The sequence below is a fragment of the Macaca thibetana genome, chromosome 9 (genome assembly GCF_024542745.1).
Source record: "Macaca thibetana thibetana isolate TM-01 chromosome 9, ASM2454274v1, whole genome shotgun sequence".
Lineage (NCBI taxonomy): Eukaryota > Metazoa > Chordata > Mammalia > Primates > Cercopithecidae > Macaca > Macaca thibetana.
This window is the reverse complement of record NC_065586.1, coordinates 107,202,398-107,221,441: the sequence shown is the minus strand read 5'-3', so window position 1 is coordinate 107,221,441 and position 19,044 is coordinate 107,202,398. Positions and strand designations below refer to the sequence as shown.

At 40.6% G+C, this 19,044-nt stretch overlaps 1 protein-coding gene across 13 annotated transcripts in view; it reads left to right on the top strand.

Annotated features, from left to right (window-relative positions):
* Window positions 1-19,044, top strand: part of BBIP1 (BBSome interacting protein 1) — a 1,212,900-nt gene that overhangs the window by 1,040,443 nt on the left and 153,413 nt on the right. The window lies entirely within an intron of this gene.

Below are 19,044 nucleotides of genomic sequence, written 5' to 3'. Positions count from 1 at the left end.
GACCTGGTCCGCAGGTGCTCCTGGCGGCTGGGGAGAAAGGGGTGCTGGAGAGGGAGGAAGGCGCGGGTTCGGATGGAACCCCTGGGCGGAATGGACAGCACCTATGGGTAAGTGGCACAGGCCAGACTTCGGACCTTGGCTTAGGGAAGAAGCGGCTACGTGTCCTCCCAGCCACGAAGCTGTCTGCGGGACACGCGCGACCGGGGGTCTGGACCGCGCCCCCTTAGACAGAGGTGGGGAGGGGTCCAGGAGCCGAACGCCAGGGCAAAGCGAGGACGCACTGACACCTGCTGGCCGCTCGTGGTCACGGCTGAGAAGCGACCCGCTGACGCCAGGCGCCGCCTCCCATCTCTTAGGTCTTCTGCCTACAGAGCCTTCTCCTATCTCAGAACAAATTGGTTTCTGAGCTCAGGAAAGGAGAACCCAGATTTTGAATTGCACCCTGTCGTGTTGCAGAAATCTTCCTAAAGCAGATACTCGTGTGTCTACCCCTGGCGGGAGTGGGGGTTTGTCTAATAAAGTCACATCAGGAGGGGCTCAGCAGGCACCGCCGGCCAGAACGGGCATCCCACCCTGGACCCGCACAGCCCACCCTTCCTGCAGATCCGAGAGAGGCCAGGATCCTGCCTCCTTGGTTGCCCCGCTCTGGCCTACTGGGAACCATTATGTTTTTGTTGAGGACCGAAAGCTAAACTCCACCCCCCGCATCCCACCCCCATTCAGATGTACACACACCATCCTTCAGTAAGGGGAGGAGGGAGTAGCCAAGGAAGGGAGAATATTTTCCATGTTCTCTCTGATAAGAATAGCGGGGGGTGGGGGGGGAGGTGGGCGGCGAATGGCAAGTTTTTCCGTGCGTGCTAGCTGGCCCAGGATAGATTTTAACGGTCACTAGAGCACTAGTTTGCACCCTGCTAGCTGCACTTTTCAGATGAGCAGTAGTTTAACGGGTAAAGCCCAGGAGGGTAGGAAATTTCAGCAGGAGAGAGATTAAACTTAGAGGAACGTCGTCTTATTTAAGGAACCACTAAACCAAAATGCCTCATGTAGTCACCTAAGCTGGAATTCCAAGGATGGAACAGGCTGCCTCTCTGTGCAGCCAGCTGCAGGCTTAGGTCTGGCTGGGGGCTGAGGGCTAAATTAAGGGCCCTGAGAATCACCTTCATTCCCAGCTGATGTCTGCAGCCTGCACCAGTGATACAGTTATTGATGCTGCTGCTGTTCATGTAGTTAGTCTCAAAATCTGTACTTTCCAAAGTGTTTCACAGAAGTCTCATTTGACTTCAGTACCTTTGTCTCCCAATCTTTGCCCTAATGGTATAAACTCCCTTTCCAGTCTTAGTTCTGAGAAGCCTTTCTAATCTCCCTTTCGGGACAATCTAAAGGAAGCTGAGGAGTTGGAGAATGTCTTCACTATGTTGAGTCACTCATTTTCCATCTTCTACTAAAGTCTCTGCTCTGAGGCTCTTGGCAGGGGCTGTGGACATCACCATTAGGCTCAGATGGAAACATGGCTACACTCATGCTAAGAGACAAAAATCAGAGCCCATGGCAATCTGGGGTTTGCTGTGTTGCTGTTTGCAGATCTTGGGGACTGAGTCTTGGGAGACCATCACTTACCATCTCCACCCCTGCTTCCAACACACTGCTCTCCTTCCTATCTAATTTCAGAATCAACAGGGGAAATAAAAACAAACCTAGAAAGAATAGACCCCAGAGTGAGAATCACTGCCCTGAGCCAGTGAGACTGCTATGACAGTGTCATAGCCCTCCAGGGAGCTGGGACAGAGCAAATAGTTGAGAGCCACTGTAAATATGGAGTTTGGGTTTGATGGCCTGAGAAGGAGTCATTTCTGGGGACCCAAAGGGGGGTCCATTATTATTGATATTATTACTAAAAATAAATACTACTTATTAGCACTGACCACATGCCAGGTACAATGTCAAGCAGTTTATGTACTATATATCATATAATTCCCAAAACAATCCTGTAATATAGATATTCTTATCTGCCTTTGTAGATGGGGGAAACTAGGCAACAGATTAAGTAAACTGCCCAGCTAATAAGTGGCAAGGACAGAGCCAAACTCCATTTTTCCTGGTGGTAAGCCCAGTGAGCTTTTTAAGTTCCTTACTGTGAATCTCCAGCCTTGATCGTACTGCCAAAGAGAAACCTGCAAAATGTTCATCAGAAATGAGAGCATTGACAAGTTGGCAAATCCTCCTTCTAGCCCTTTCCTTTCAGTCCACTGATGGCTGCTAGATTAGGACAGTACAGGGCAAGATGTATTCCTTCTTTCTGTATCTAATGCCCACTCTTGGAGGCAACATCACATACACTCTAGGAGACTGGCCATTCCCCAGCAGCCAAGCTGATGGAGAGCAAGCACTACACCAACTGGTTAGGCAACCCCTCCTCCTCCTAGTAGAAGCAACCTCTCTCTGTCATGGGTGCCATACATATTTTATCATGGCTTAGATGGACTTTTCTTGCTCTAGCTTATCTATTCATTTGTATGATGATCTAGCAGGGAGAAAGGACTGTCCTTTTCATCTCTGTATTCCTAGAGTACCTCTAAAACAGACTTTTTAAAAATCATATTTCTAGTACCTACTCCTTAGAGATTCTGATTCAGTAGGATGAAGTCAGGGCCTGGGTATTTGCATTTTTAACAAGTGCATGAGTAATTCAATAAATACCAAAATACAAGACACACGCGCATGGATACTTGATACATGTTTGTGTGATGAATGAATGAACGAGTGAATGAATGAATGAATGAATGAATGAATGAATGAATTCTACTTACACTGACGCTATCAAAGAGGCAAGAGGGGCCCAAAGTTGGTGAAGTTGGTGACTATGATGGCTAGCATTTTATTCCAAAGTCAGGATTTCTTAATAGTTGAGGTAGCTTAACTAATTCAAGGATATAAGTATAGGATTCTCTCATTCTCTTTTTTCCTAAAAGGAATATGTAAGTAGAAGAAGATAAATTTGTAACTATCAGCTAGGTAATTTACCAATAAAAGAAAGCTTCTTAAGATAAATCATATGTCCTCGAGTTATATCTGAAATTAAAGTGTCAGGCAATACCAAAATTTGTCTTGACTTCCATATCTTTGATGGCTACTTCATCTAACAGAAGTGAGGGAGCTGGCTGGGAGAGAATATTAATTGCTTACTTTTTGAAAAGAAGAGTTGACTAAGAAAAAGAAAACATGACTCTGTTAGCCTGGACTCCTAGGCTGTGACAAAATCCTCACAAATAGAAGCAATTTGCTCACACACACACACACACACACACACACACACATAAACACAGGCCAGCCCCCCCACCCCCACCCCCCCCCCCGCCTGCCCTGGACCCAGCCTGTACTTAAACACACACTCGCTAGTCTGAACATGATGAACAGGTGGGGAACACAATGTTCTCACTACTACCCATGCCGTGTGCACAGCTGGAACCAAATGCTGCAGTAAGCTACAAACATCTGTCAATTCACTGTATTGCTGACAAGGGGGAAAGGGAGAGTCAATAGGGAAAACTCTGTTGCTTCCTCTAAGCTATTGCTTAATTCCTCCACCTCTTTGTACCTGTGCTAAAGCCCTTGGGAATCCCATAGTTACTGAAGGTTAATGGAAGCCAAAAGAAAAGCATCAACTCCGGGAGTGCTGTAAGGAGCTGGCTTATTCACCACCTGCCATGTTCATCATTGACTGCTGGATCAGTCTTGCTGTACTCACAGAAACAAGCGATGAGTCCTGCCATCACCTTTCTCTCTTTCTAACGTGCTAACCCATCCTGCCCCAGCTTGGAAAATTAAGCCAGGTGTTTTCTATCTCTGCAAGGGCCTCTGGCCAATACCAAAAAGACAGTAGTTGGTACTAGGATCAACTCCACCCTTGAGGATGCCAAGAAAGATTGGGCTCCCAGCTGGCTCTTCGCTGGTGTGCCACCCTGCAGGGTATGTTTGTGTTGCCACTACAATGTGACTTTTGAGAGCTTGTGTGTACACACACAGTTTAACATCACCTACCACAGTCTTCCAAGTCAGCCCTCACAAAGCAGTGACCTTTCCCACCACATCCAGGTGAATTATCTTGTGTGCTTTGTCCAGAAGCATGAGGAAAAGCAAACCTTGAAACAGTTATGGTGAGCAATGCTTACTTGTTCTCAGGTATAACAGGTGAGCTAGAGCCACTAGGTATAAAGGAGATATTTGTCACCAACATTAATAACTCTTAAGCTAATATTCCATTAATCTAATTAGGTAAGGTAAATCACCTTTCATATTTACTCAAAGAAACCATGGAGACGCCATGCCTGAAACATATACACACAGGCACACACACACACACATGCACACACACATATTTTAGAGATGGTCTGGCTCTCACTGCTCCCTGGAAATAATCTTTTTTTCCCCATTCTTCCTAGTTGATAACACCAAGCACAAACTCTTCCTTGGTAAAAAGACCACTGCCTGATAGTTTCTGGGAGACATTCGAGTGAAGGCGTTAAGAATTTAGGCTTTAGAGTAAGAGAAACCTGGGTTCTGGCACTGCTTCTGCCATTTCATAACTATATTTACATAACTTCTCTAGACTTCAGTTTCCTTATATGGAAAAAGGGGAAAATAGTTTCACACACCTCATGCATACCCTCACAGATTAAATGTGTGAATACATGAAAAATACATAAGACAGTGTTGGGTTTAACAGGTGCTCAGACCAGCCTGGCCAACATGGTGAAACCCTGTTTCTACTAAAAATACAAAAATTAGCTGGGCGAGGTGGCGTACTCCTGTAATCCCAGCTACTCGAGAGGCTGAGGCAGGAGGATCACTTGAACCTGGGAGACAAAGGTTGCAGTGAGCTGAGATTGCACCACTGCACTCCAGCCTGGGCAACAGAGCGAGACTCTGTCTCAAAAAAATAAAAAAAAAAATTTTTTTTTTAAAAATTTAGAGAAAGAGAAGAGAGTTGGAATCTCAAAACTGATGGAACCTTAAATAGGATAAAGAGGCAAATAGTTTTTTAGGGTGATTTCTTTTGCAATTTGAGCCAACTCAAACTGCCTAAAATAGAACAGAAAATGGACTGATTCAACATAAATCAAATTTATTTTAACCTGAGGCAGAGCTGGCTTTGGGCAAGATGGATGCAGTGACTCAGTACTGTCTCTAAGAAGCTGATAACTTTTTGGAGAAAGGAAAGAGGATTAAGCAAATAGAGAGTAATAAATGTAAGGAATCATGCAATCCTCCCCACCAAAAAAAAAAAAAAATCATATGGGAAAGAAGCTGCCTTGGTTTCTCCCAGCACTCCAAATTCCAAATGTTGTTGCTAGGAAGCTGAGATGAACCTGTTGCTTCTTGTTCTTGGATTCCATGAGATTTCAGAGACCATACAACTACTTCCCATTTTACTTCAGCCTCTTGGAGTTGTTTTCTATTTGTGCAACCAGAATACTTGACCAGAATGAATGCTAGAGCTTTAACTTCATAAAAATAATTTCATCTTCAATAAACCAGATTCCATGCTAGACAATGATCATATAATCATCAAAACATAACTTCCAATAACTTCGATACACTGCAAAGTATTTGAAAGGAATCTTTTCTGTTAGCGTTACAGATATTCAAAAAAAATTAAATAACAGCTTTTTTTTTAAGCACCAAATATTTTCAGTTGATGACAGCACTGTAAGTTCATGCTTCTCTTTGCTTAGAGATGGAGTCTTGCTATGTGGCCCAGGCTGGCCTCAAACTCCTGGGCTCAAGCAGTCCACCCAGGTAGCTTGGTCTACAGGCCTATACCACTGTGCGTGGCTTAAACTCAAGACTTTGAAGCACCGCTTTGTGCAATCATGTAGAAATGAAAGATAAACAAAAGAAATTTTAAAAGATAGACCCACTCCCGATGCCAAGCAATATAGCAAGTCTATTACAGCCTCTCTGTCCCACTAAACAGCACAACTAAAACATCTGGAAAATTCAAAAAGCAGCTATCTGGAAAGCAGACAGTAGCAGGCAGAGTGGGAAGGGAAAACAAAAATTGAGGAAGGAAGCCTCATGAGAGAGTTCCCTGTTGATTTTTTTCCTCTTTTGTCTCTCACATTTGATCCACGGAAGGCCTCTGTTGTGGAACTGAGCAGCCCAGCTGGTATGAGCAACTCAGAGGGTGAAGCTCCCTCTTTTGACAGAGAATGGTGGAGAGGTACACTGCGAGCTAGGAAATATGGAGAAACTCTCTGAACAACGTTTTTTCTTATTTGTCTTGTTTTTACTCTCCTCACCCTGCCACTAGAGTGGCCCCAAATAGGGAAATGTGCAGTAGCCATATAGGCAGCTACAACTTTGAGGAGGAAAAAACAAAGGTCTTTTCTGGCAGTAGGAACAGGGAAAGGAAGACCCTATGCTCTAAAGGGCAGAGCTGGGGAGGGATGTCAGGACACTTACTGTCTTTTTTTTTTTTTTTTTTTTTTTGCTCTTTTACCTTACCGCTCTGCCCAGGGACTGAATTGGTCATGCAGAACTGGGTGGCAGGATCATGAGTAACTAAAACTCTAAAAGAAAACCTATCCTTCTGTCCAGAGGAATAGGACAATGGGTCCCTGGGAGACCAAGAGTGCATAGGGGAACCCAAAGGAAAAGAGCTGGAGAAGGGAATCCTCTAAGCCTTGTGTCTGATCAGGTGTAAGTCCCAGGCCCACCTGTGACCTGTGCATGCGTGAGACCAATGGCAAGCAGGATAGCCAACATTCATACCCCCAACATCCAAACACTGGTTACAGAAGAGATGAGACCTGTGATTTGAAGCGAACTACTAGGTTGATTTCCTGTGAACATAAACCAAACAGATTTTCGCAGGACCAAGAGTAATACTCATAAAGTCCAAGACAGAATCCAAAATTGCTCAAAATACAAAGATCCAGTTAAATGCTGGGAAGGGGGAAACGATGAACAGATGTTTAACCTGAGATGTTAGAATTAATTATCTGACAGAGTTTAAAGCAACTATTATAACCAGGTTGCAAGAGGTAAAGGTAAGTATGCATTAAGTAAATTAAAAGATAGAAGTTCTCAGCAGAGAAATAAACATGCTAAAGAAGAACTGAATGCCAAATCTTAAAACTAAAAAATTCGTTCAAAAAATTAAATCTCACTGAAAAGGCTCTGTATGGGTTTCCTAGGGATGCTGTAACAAATTACCACAAACTGAGTGGCTTAAAATAATAGACACATATTCTCCCAGTCTTGTAGGTTAGAAGTCTGAAATCAAAGTATCAGTGGGGTCACATGCCCTTCAAAAGTTCTAAGGCAGAATTCTTCCTTCCCTCTTCCAGCTCCTTGTGGCTTCTTGCATTCCTTGGCTTGTAGCAGCATCAGTCCAATCTCTGTCTCCATCTTCACATGGCCTTCTTCTTTCTATGCTTTTCCTATGCAAATCTCCCTCTTCTTTCCTTATAAAGACAAAAAGTCACCGGATGTAGAACCCACCCTAAATCCAGGATGATTTTATCTTGAGATCCTTAACTAATTACATCTGCAAAGATCCTATTTCCAAATAAGGTCATATTCTAAGGCTCTGGTTCAATGTGAGTTTGTGGGGAACACTATGCAACCCATTACAGGCTCAGTAGCAAAAACAGAGAGGACAGAGGAAAAATTCCATGAACCTGAAGATAAATCAATAGAAACACTAAAGGAAGTTGCTCAGTCTGAACGGAAAAATACGAGGGAAGCTTGAGACCTCAGGAGTGAGGGAATAACAACAGAAACGGGAAATATTTGGCTAAGGTTGGCTAAGGTTGCCGTTACAAAGTACCACACACTGGGTGACTTAAGCAACAGAAAATTTTTCTCATCATTCTGGAGGCTGGAAGTCTAAGATCAAGGTATCAGCAGAGATGCATCCCCCCGATCTCTGCCTTCGTCTTCACATGGCGTTCTCCGTGTGCTTGTATCTTTGTGCCCAAATTTTTCCTATTTCATATTGGGCAGAGGCCTCCCTAAATACCTCATTTTAACTTGATTACCTCTATAAAGACCTTATCCCCAAATAAGCACATTCTGAGGTACTGGGGGTTAGGACTCAATATCTATTTTTTGAAGGGCAAAACTCAGCCAACACTTGGGTATCTATAACGAGGGTAAATATATTTTTTCCTTATGGGTTATTTAAAATATGATTGATTTTAAGATCAAAATTACTACATCTGGTAGGGCTTTCAATGCACACAGATGTAACATATATGACAATTATAACAATAACAGTGTAAAGCAATTTATATAGTTATAAGTCGTCTACATTTTAATTTTTCCAGCTTCATTGAGGTGTACGTGACAAATAAAAATTGTAAATACCTAAAGTGTACAATATGATTTTGATATACATATACATTGTGAAATAAGAATGACAATCAAGCCAATCAACATATCTATCAACTCACATAGTTACAATTTTTTTGTGTAGTGAGAACATTTAAGATCAACTATCTTAGCAAATTTCAAGTATACAGTATTAGCTATAGTCATCATACTGTACATTAGATACCCAGAAATTATTCATTCTGAATAACTGAATCTTTGTACCCTTTGACTAACATCTCCCCAGTTCCCTACTCCCCAGTTCCTGGCAACTACAGTTCTTCATTTATACTTTTTTAAAATTGACACATAGTAATTGTACCCATATATGGGGTACATAATGATGTTTCCATACATATGATGTATACAGATCAGATCAGGGTAATCATCATATCCATCATCTCAAACATTTATCATTTCTTTGTGTTGGGGACATTCAATATCCTCCTTCTAGCTATTTGAAACTATGTACTGTTGTTAACTACAGTCATCCTACAATGGTATAGAATATAGAACACTAGAAGTTATTCCTCCTATCTAGTTGTAATTTTGTATCCTTTAACAAATCTCTTTCTACCTCTTTATTTCCCCTATCTTTCCCAACCTCTAGTATCTTCTGCTCTACATTTTACTTCTATGAAATCACCTTTTGTGTGTGTGTGTGACATGGAGTCTCTGTCACCCAAGCTGGAGTGCAATGGTGTGGTCTTTGCTTACTGCAACCTCTGCCTCCCAGGTTCAAGCAATTCTCCCACATCAGTCTCCCAAGTAGCTGGGACTACAGGCGTGTGCCACCACACTTGGCTAATTTTTGTATCTTTATTAGAGACAGGGTTTCACCATGTTGGCCAGGCTGGTCTTAAATTCCTGACCTGGTGATCTGCCCACCTCGGCCTCCCAAAGTGCTGGGATTACAGGCATGAGCCACCGCATCCAGCTAAGATCAACTTTTTTTAGCTACCACCTATGAATGAAAACACACTGTGTTCACTTTCTTTTCCTGGCTTATTTCACTTAACATAATGTCCTTCAGCTCCATGCCTGTTGCTGCAAATGACAAGATTTCATTCTTTTTTATAGCTGAATAGTATTTCATTGTGTATATATACCACATTTTCTATCTCCATTCATCTGTTGTTAGACATCTAGGTTGATTCTATATCTTGGCTATTGTGAATAGTGCTGCAATAAACATGGGGGTGCAGACATCTCTTCAATATACTGATTTCCTTTCCTTTGGATAAATACCCAGTAGTGGGATTGCTGAATCATATGGTAGTTCTATTTGCAGTTTTTCGAGGAACCTTCATACTGTTTTCCATAATGGCTAGACAAGTTTACATTCCCATCAAGAGGGTCCCTCTCTCTGCATTCTCACCAGCATGTGTTAGTTTTTGTCTTTTTGATAACAGCCATCCTAACAGGGGTAAGATGATAATTCATTGTGATTTTCATTTGCATTTCCCTGATGATTAGTGATGTTGAGCATTTTTTAATATTTCTCTGTTGGCCACATATATGCCTTCTTTTTAGAAATGACTGTTGAGATTATTTGCCCATTTTTTCATCAAATAAATGGTAAGATTGTTTATTTTTATTTATTTATATATTTTTTGGCTATTGAGATGTTTGAGTTCCTTGTATATTCTGGGTATTAATTCCAAGTCAGAAGAATAGTTTACTAATATTTTCTCTCATTCCATAGGCTGCTTTTTCACTCTGTTGATTGTTTTCCTTTGCTATGCAGAAGCTTTTTAGTTCAATATAATCCCCATTTGTTTATTTTTTGTTTTGTTGCCTGTGCTTTTGAAGTCTTGTTCATAACATATTTTCCAACACCAATGTCCTGAAGCATTTCCCCTGTTTTCTCCCAGTACTTTTATAGTTCCAGCTCTTACATTTCGGTCTTTGATCCATTTTGAGTTGATTTTTACATAGTGTAATAGCTCGGGGATACGGATGTTTAGTTTTCCCAGCACCATTTATTGAAGAGACTGTCCTTTCTCCAATGTCAAAAATCAGTTGACTGTAGGTATATGAATTAATTTCTGGGTTTTCTATTTCATGCATGGTCTTTTTCTGTTCTTACGCCAGTTCAATGCTATTTTGGTTACTACAGGTTTGTAGTATATTTTGAAGTGTGATGCCTCCAACTTTTCTCTTTTCCTCAGGATTGCTTTGGCTATTCCAGGTCTTTTGTGGTTCCATACAAATTTTAGGAATTTTTTCCCACTTCTGTGAAGAATGTCATTGGTATTTTTATAGAAATTGTATTGACTATTCAATACAATACATTGTATTGAATGTAGTATGTTCATTTTAACAATATTAATTCTTCTGACCTATGGGCATGGGGTGTCCTTTCATTTGTTTGTATCTTCTATTTCTTTCATCTGTGCTTTGTAGCTTTCCTTTTGAAGATCTTTCCCCTCGATTAAATTTATTTGGTATTTATTGTAAATGTGATTGCATTCTTGATTTCTTTTTCAGCTAGTTCATTGTTTATGTACAGAAACACTACTGATTTTTGTATATTGATTTTGTATCTGCAACTTAACTCAATTTGTTTATTGGTTCTAAGAGCTTTTTTTTGTAGATTCTTTAGGTTTTTTCTACATGTAAGATTATGTTGTCTGCAAACAGGAACTATTTTGCTTTCTCCTTTCCAATTTGGATGCCCTTTATTTCCATCTCTTGCCTAATTTGCTCTGACTAGGATTTTCAGTACTATGTTGAATAAGAGTAGTGAGAATGGGTGTTCTTGTCTTGTTCCAGTTGTTAGAGGAGAAGCTTTCAGCCTTTCCTGTTCAGTATAGAGTTTATCATACTGGCCCTTTATTATGTTGAGGTACTTTTTTCTATATCAAATTTATCGAGAGTTTTTAATCATGAAAAGATGTTGAATTTTATCAAATGCTTTTTCTGCATCCATTGAGATGATCATATATAGTTTTTGTCCTTCATTCTACTGATGCAATATGTGATGTTTATTGATCTGTACATGTTGGGAAATCTGTGTACTCCTGGATACTTCCCAGGAATGCACAGATGATTAATCATGATATATCATGATCACTTCATCATAATGTATTATCTTTTTTATGCGTTGTTGGATTGGTTTGCTAGTATTTTGTTGAGGATCTTTGCATCCATGTTCATCATTGACCTGTAGTTTTATTTATTTATTTATTATTTTGAGGGGATGGAGTCTCACCCTGTCACCCAGGCTGGATTGCAGGAGTGTGATCTCTGCTCACTGCAACTTCTACCTCTGGGTTCAAGTGATCCTCCTGCTTCAGCCTCCCAAGTAGCTGGGATTACAAGTGTGCACACCACACCCAGCTAATTTTTGTATTTTTAATGGAGATGGGGTTTCACCATGTTGGCCAGGCTGGTCTTGAACTCCTGACCTCAAATGATCCACCTGCCTCAGCCTACCAAAGTTTTGGGATTACAGGTGTTAGCCACCACATCCAGCCTAGTTTTCTTTATTTGTTATGTTCTTGTCTAGTTTTGGTATCAGGGTTATGCAGGCTTAGCAAGAACTCCCTCTGTTTCAATTTTTTGGAAGAATTTGAGAAAAATTGTTCTCTAAAGGTTTGGTAGAAGTCAGCAGTAAATCCAATGCAGTCCTGGACTTTTTAGGGGGGACACTTTGTATTAGTGAGTCAATATCATTACTTATTATTGGTATGTTCAAGTTTCCTACTTCTTCTTGGTTCAATGTTGGTAAGCTGTGTGTGTCCAGGAATTTATTCATTTCCTCTAGGCTTTTGAATTTATTGTTATATAGTTGTTTGTAGTAGCCTCTACTGATCCTTTGTATTTGTGTTGTCTGTTGTGACATCTCCTTTTTCATCTCTAGTTTTATTTATTTGGATCTTCTCTCTGTTTTTCTTAGTCTAGCTAATGATTTGTTCATTTATTTCACTGATCTTTTGTATTGTTTTTCTAGACCCAATTTTATTTACTTCTGCTCAAATCTTTTTTATTCTTTTTTTCTTCTAATTTTGGGGTAGGCTTGTTGTAGCTTTTCTAGTTTTTGAGATTCATCATTAGGTTGTTTATTTGAAATTATTCTTATTTTTTGGTGTAGACATTTATTGCTGTATACTTGCCTCTTAATACTGCCTTTGCTGTGTCCTTTTGGTTTTGGTATGTTGTGTTTATATTTTCATTTGTTTAAAGGAATTTTTCAATTTCCTTCTTAATTTCTTCTTTTACCCACTAGTTGTTCAGGATCATGTTATTTAATTTCCATATGTTCATATAGTTTCTAATGTTTCTCTTATAACATTGTGATCAGATAAGATAGTTGATATGATTTCAGTGTTTTCTAATTTGCTTAGACTTCTTTTGTATCCTAACATATGATCAATCCCAGAGAATGTTCCACATGCTGAAGAAAAGAATGTGTATCCTGCAGCTGTTGGGTGAAATGTTCTATAAATGTCTGTTAGCTCCATTTGGTCTATGGTATAATTTAAATTTGATGTTTCTTTACTGGCTTTCTGTCTAGATGATCTGTACAATGCTGAGAGTGGGGTGTTGAATTCCTCAGCTATCATCATATTGGGGTCTATCTCTCCCTTTAAATCAAATATTTGCTTTATGTATCTGGGTGCTCTCTTATTGGGTGTATACATATTTACAATTGTATTTTCTTGTGGAATTGACCCCATTATTATTATATAATGTCCTTGTCTCTTTTTACAGCTTTTGACTTGAAATCTGTTTTGTCTGATATAAGTATAGCTAATCTTGCTCAATTTTGGTTTTTGTTTGTGAAGAATATCTTTTCACATCTCTTCACTTTCAGTCTTTACATTAAGGTGAGTTCCTTATAAGCAACATATAGTTTGTCTTTACATTAAGGTGAGTTCCTTGTAAGCAACATATAGTTATGTCTTTTTAAAAATTGTAAGCATTCATCCTATTTGTATATTTTAAATGGGAGATTTAATCCATTTACATTCAATGTTACTACTGATAGGTGAGAACTTACTCCTGTTGCTTTATTTTATTTTATTTTATTTTATTTTATTTTATTTTAGAGACTGACTCTCTCTTTGTCACCCAGGTTAGAGTGCAGTGGTACAATCTTGGCTCATTGCAACCTCCACCTCCCAGGTTCAAGAGATTCTCCTGCCTCGGTCTCCTGAGTAGCTAGGATTACAGGCATGTGCCACCACACCTGGCTAATTTATGTATTTTTTAAGAGAGACATGGTTTCACTATGTTGGCCAGGCTGCTCTCAAACTCCCTGGCCTCAAATGATCCACCTGCCTTGACCTCCCAAAGTGCTGGGATTACAGGCATAAGTCACCATGCCTGGCCCTGTCATTTATTGATTGTTTTCTGGTTGTTTTGTATATTCTTTTTTCCCTACTTCCTCTTTTATTGTTTATTTTTGTGGTCGGGTGATATCCATAGTAATAAGGTTTACTTCCTTTCTCTTTCTCCTTTTTGTGCTGGCTCTACCAGTGAGTTTTATACTTTCCCATGTTTTCATGATGGTAGTTATAGTCTTTTCACTTTCAGGTGCAAGTATGCTTTGAGTATGTCTCGTAAGGCTGATCTACTGGTGATGAATTTTCTTAGTTTTGCTTCTCTGTGGAAAATTTTATTTCTCCTTCATGCCCGAAAGGTAGCTTTGCTGGGCATAATATTCTTGGTTGTTAGTTTCATTTTGAATATATCATTCAATTCTCTCTTAACCTGTAAGGTTCTGCTGAGAAATCTGCTGTTAGTCCAATGTGGATTCTCTTATATATGACTTGATGCTTTTATCTTGCTGTCTTTAGAATTCTTTTCTTTGACTTTTGATAGTTTGACTATAATGTGCCTCAGAGAGGACCTATTCAGGTTGAATGTATTTGGGGTTCTTTGAGCTTCCTGGACCTGGATGTTCATCTCTCTCCCAAGTTTTCAGTCCTTCTTCCATAGGATGCCACTGATAGGCATGACCCTTCCATGGGATGCCTGATAGCCTTGGACCAAAATCTCAAACCTCAGAAATAGCCCCATGGGCCACCCACTCAGCAGACACACCCACAAGCCAGCTGAGAAGCCATATCACCATATCCTGAGCCTGAGAAACAGCCCTCATGGGCTGCCCCAGCAGACACACCCCACAAGTTGAGCAGCAGTGTGCCTGCATCCTGGGCCTGAGAAACAGCTCCATGGGCCACTCCTGGCAGGCATGCCCCAGGCTGACTGAACAACCATGTGCCTGTGCTCCTGGCCAGAGTATCAGCCCCAATCTCAGCAAGCCAAATCCCAAGTTGGCCAGTGCACCATGTGCACACACACACATACACATTCTCCCAATGTGAGAAACAACCCAGCAACCCACTCTGGCACTACCCCCACAAATTCTCAGCCTAGGCCACTGAGACATTTATAAGTATCAGTAGTGTGTATTACAGATGAAGAAACTACATGGAGACTACACTATTGCATCCACCTAGAAGTAAGGCCAACACATCCCAACCAAACCAACACTCTGTGACCCATTCATATGAATAAGTATTTCCCTTCAAAACCTACTCCATAAAATGGGAAGAAGTGACTCTTCTATCAGATGTATAGAAATCAATGTAGGAACAGACACATCACACATGTAAAAGCAAGGAAACATGACACCTCTAAAGGAAAACAATAATTCTCCAGTAACAGACCCTAATCATAAGGAAATATGTGAAATGCCAAAGAAAGAATTTCAATTATTAATACTTAAGGAAACTCAGTGAGATATAAGAGAAAACAGATAGTTAACTGAAATCAGAAAATTCATGATTCAAATGAGAAATTATATATATACATGTATGTATGTGTATATATAATATATATACATACACATATGTGTGTCTGTGTGTGTAAAAAGAACCAAACAGAAATCCTAGAGCTGAAGAATTCAATGAATGAAATTTTTTAAAAAATTCGAGAGCTTCAGCAACACTAGACCAAGCACAAGAAAGAATCTGAACTTGAAGACAAGTCTTTTGAAATAACACAGACAGACAAAAAGAGAAAAAGAATTAAAAAGAATGAAGAAAGTCCGCATGATTTATGGGACATCATTAAGCAAACAAATATTCATATTATGGGTGTTCCAGAAGTATAGAGAAGGAAACAAGTGAGGGAAATGCCCTGCGGGTGTTTCTGCAGGGGGTGACCCTCGGGGCTACGTCTCAGGCCTAGTACGCAGGTACAGGGTTGCTTAAATGGCCTTAGGGCATGCCCACCAGGGGTGGCCTACAGGATTATTTCTCAGTCTGGAGCATGAGTGCGAGGCTGTTCAGTCAGTTCAGGGGTATGCCCACCAGGAGCAGCCCTCCAGGGCTGTTTCTCAGGTCTGGCATATGGGTACAATGCTACTCAGCCATGCCTGGGGAGTGTCTGCCAAAGGGAGTACTTTATGGCTGTTTCTCAGGTCTTGAGCATGAACATGTAGCTGTTCCACAGCCCCATGAACATAGCCTCTGTTCAGAGGCTCAGGGGTCTCTCCCACTTGTGGATGGGCACGCAGTGGTTTGACTGGCTCGAGAGTGGGTTTGTCTTGGGCAGGGCTGCCAGACTATTGCTCCAGCTGGAAGTGCAGTAATAGGGGTTGTTCATGACCAGAGTTACAGCCAATCCAGGTCCTAGGCTCCAGGCACACTGGTATTCATCCATGTGTGGGTTTGGTGGAATGAAGATGGAGAGGTATAGTCACTACTGGCCCTCAGAGCAGGGTGCACTCCAGAAGTGGCTCTGGTCTCAAGATTGTGCTATGCTACAGGAGCTTGGCTCACAAGTGGTGGATGAGGGATGTGGAGGACACCCTATTTGGGTAATACAGCTGTGTAAATTCCTGGTAGCTCTCCAAACTGGATTCAGGACTTCGAAGGACTGTGGGATCCTTCTGCAGTAAGGACTATAGGTATTTGGCAATGGGGACTGGTGGGAATCGGATCTTCTGCTTACCTTTTCCCCAAAATATGAAGTCCCTCCTGACTCTGGGCAGATATGATCTGGGAGAGAGAGATGGGCTGCAGAATCCACATGCCTCCATGCTGCCCTCCTGGAGATGCGTCTCCACTTTCCCACTGCACTCTGGCACTCTCCCTTCAGCACTCCAGTCAAATCTTAACTGTTTATTCATTGTCTTGGTCCTTTCTTGTGAGAAGAATGAGCACCAGCCATCTCTAGTTAGCCATATTGCTGATGTAACCTGGCAAACACAATTCTGATCTCTGCTTGTATGAGTTTAACTTTTTTATTTTTATTTTTTGTTTTAGACAGGGTCACTCTGTCACACAGGCAGGAGTGCAGTGGCACAATCACAGCTCACCGCAGCCTTGACCTCCTGGGCTCAAGCAGTCCTCCCACCTCAGCCTCTCAGGTAGCCAGGACTACAGGCACGCACCACCATGCCTGCCTAGATTTTTAGAATTGTTGTAGAGACAGGGTTTTGCCATGTTGCCCAGGCTCGTCTGGAACTCCTGAGCTTAAGTAAGCCACCTGCCTCAGCCTCCTGAAGTGCTAGAATTATAAGCACAAGCCACTGTGCCTGGCAAGTTTAACTTTTTAAAATTGTATATATAAGCCCAGGCGCCATGGCTCATGCCTGTAATCCCAGAACTTTGGGAGGCTGAGGCAGGTAGGTTTCTTGTGGCTAAGAATTCGAGACCAGCCTTGCCAACATGTCAAAACACCATCGCTACAAAAAAAAAATAAAACAAATTGGCTGGGCATGGTGGCACATGCCTTTAGTCCCAGCTCCTTGGGAGGCTGAGGCAGGAATTGCTTGAACCTGGGAGGCTGAGGTTGCAGTGAGACAAGATTATGCCACTGCACTTTAGCCTACATGACAGAGCAAGACCCTGTCTAAAAAAAAAAGAAGAAAAAAAAAAAGGATTAAAAGATTGCACATATAAGTGAGATCATACAGTATTTGACTTTCTGGGTCTCATTTAACTTAGCATAATGCCATCAAGGTGTATCCTATGGCAGGATTTCCTTCTTTTTTGAGGCAGAATAATATCCCATTTTATATGCGCGCGTGCACACACACACACACACACACACACACACGAGGGGACCTCAAAAACATCAAGGAAAATTGAATTAAAAGATAAAAATAAAAAAATATAAGGTTTATTTCTCAACATAAGCTCCATCAAAATAAACATTTTTGTAAGCAATAATACTAGCTGATTAGTCCATCCCTAAAAAACTAAGGGTCCTGGAAATTTAACCACATCAATGTAGGGTTTGTTTGTTTGTTTTGTTTTACATTATTAACTTTAAAAAAAGCTGGGTGCCTTTAAAGATTTAAAAGAAAAACAAAAGACTTAAAAGGAAACAAAAACACATCAAAAGGAACCAAATTAGGAAGGTCAGGTGGATGCCTAGTGATTTCCCATAGAAACTCTAACAAAATTGACCTTGATTAGAGAAAAAAGCAGGCCCATTATTGTGGTGGAGAAGGACTCTTCAGGTGAAGTTTTCTCAGACACTTTTCTGATAAAGCTTTGGTTAACTTTCTCAAAACACTCTCATAATAAGCAGATGTTATCATTCTTTGGCCCTCCAGAAAGTTAACAAGCAAAATGCCTTCAGTATCCCCCAAAAAACTGTTGCCATGACCTTTGCTCTTAACCAGCCTACTTTTACTTTGATTGGACCACTTCCACTTCTTGGTAGCCATTGCTTCGATTGTCCTTTGTCTTCAGAATCATATTGGTAAGGCCATGTTTCATCTCCTGTTACAATTCTTTGGGGGAAAAAATCCTTCAGGATCTTGATCCCACTTTTTTACAATTTCTATTGAAAGCTCTGCTCTTTCTACAGCTGATCTAGGCACAGCTGATCTTTGACACCTATCAAATAGAAAGTTTGCTCAACTTTAATTTTTCAGCCAGAATTATGTAAGCTGAACCAATTGAGATGTCTGTGGTAGTAAATATTGTTTCTGCTGTTACTCATAGGTCCTCTTCAATTAGGGCACAAACAAAATGAATTTTTTCCTCGCAAATTGATGAGTATGGTCTGTTCACTGTGGGCTTCAACACCATCTCATGCCTTCTTAAAGCGACTTATCCATTTGCAAATTGCTGATTTCTTTGGGCCATTGTCCCCTTAAACTTTTTGTAAAACATCAGTGATTTAACCATTCTTCCACCCAAGCTTCCCCATAAATTTGATGTTTGTTCTTGCTCCAATTTTAGCAAAATTCATGTTGCTCTAATAGAAGCTTTTTTCAAATGGATGTCCTTTTGAAACTTAGTACCTCAAACTAGATCTTGTTCAGACACATTATAACAAATGAGTACAGGTTTATTTTGGTGCAAAAAAAATTGAAAACCATACATAGTTTTTTTTCATAACATGCATTTTTTCATGAACTTTTTGAAGACCCCCTCGTGTGTGTGTGTGTGTGTGTGTGTGTGTGTGTGTGTGTGTATCTCATACTTTCTTTATCCAGTCAGATACTGACAAATACTTAGATTATTTCTATATCTTGGCCATTCTGAAAAATGCTGCAATAAACTTGGGGATGCATACATCTCTTTAAGATATTGATTTTGTTTCATTTGGATATTTACACAAGAGTGGGACTGCTGGGCATACAATATTTTTATTTTTAACTTTTTGAGGAACATCCATATCTACATTTTATTT